The following is a 749-nucleotide window of genomic DNA, read 5'->3' on the forward strand; positions in this document are numbered from 1 at the left end:
GGTTAAAAAAAACACTTGTTCAGTTAAAGAAACGGTGGTACGGTTAAAAAAAACCCTTGTTCGGTTAAAAAAGCACTTGTTCGCTTAAAAAAATAGTTGCTCGGTTAAAAAACCGTCTTACGGTTAAAAAAAACTCTAGTTCGGTTAAAGAAACCGTGGTACGGTTAAAAAAACCCGCTTTCGGTAAAAAAAAAAAAAAAAAAGCACTTGTTCGTTAAAAACACTTGTTCTGTTAAAAAAAAAATCACTTGCTCACGTGGAAAAACACTTGTTCGGTAAAGAAACGCTTGTTCGGTAAAAAAAAACTCTTGTCCGGTTAACCCTAACCCTAACGGTAACAAATACCCCGCCGATTAATGAGTTACGCGCTGCTTAGGAAAATCCTCGGTCGGTTATGAAACACCAACGCTTAACTCTTTCATGCACCAATTATTTTCTGTAACTAACATAACTCATAAAAAAACATCTACAAAATGACAGTGGTACTATGAAATGTTAAATTAGACTTTTTCTACAGCCTTTTCAACTCTCATTTATAAAACAATATTGTTTTCAATCGGTTAGAATGCACCATTTGAATTGGGGAAAGCTTAGCTTGATTTGTTGTTATACAACAACCCAGCGCATGAAATGGTTAAAGAAATACCCACCTGCCTAAGAAAATACCCAGTATCCTAGGAAATCTAGTATCCTTAAAAAAAAATAAAACCCTCTGTCTCTTGAACTTAAATGCAAAAATCATTTAAAAA

This window comes from Hydra viridissima, unplaced genomic scaffold (genome assembly GCF_058129835.1).
Source record: "Hydra viridissima isolate aposymbiotic clone 2 unplaced genomic scaffold, HvirCarnegie_v1 scaffold_14, whole genome shotgun sequence".
NCBI classification, from domain to species: domain Eukaryota; kingdom Metazoa; phylum Cnidaria; class Hydrozoa; order Anthoathecata; family Hydridae; genus Hydra; species Hydra viridissima.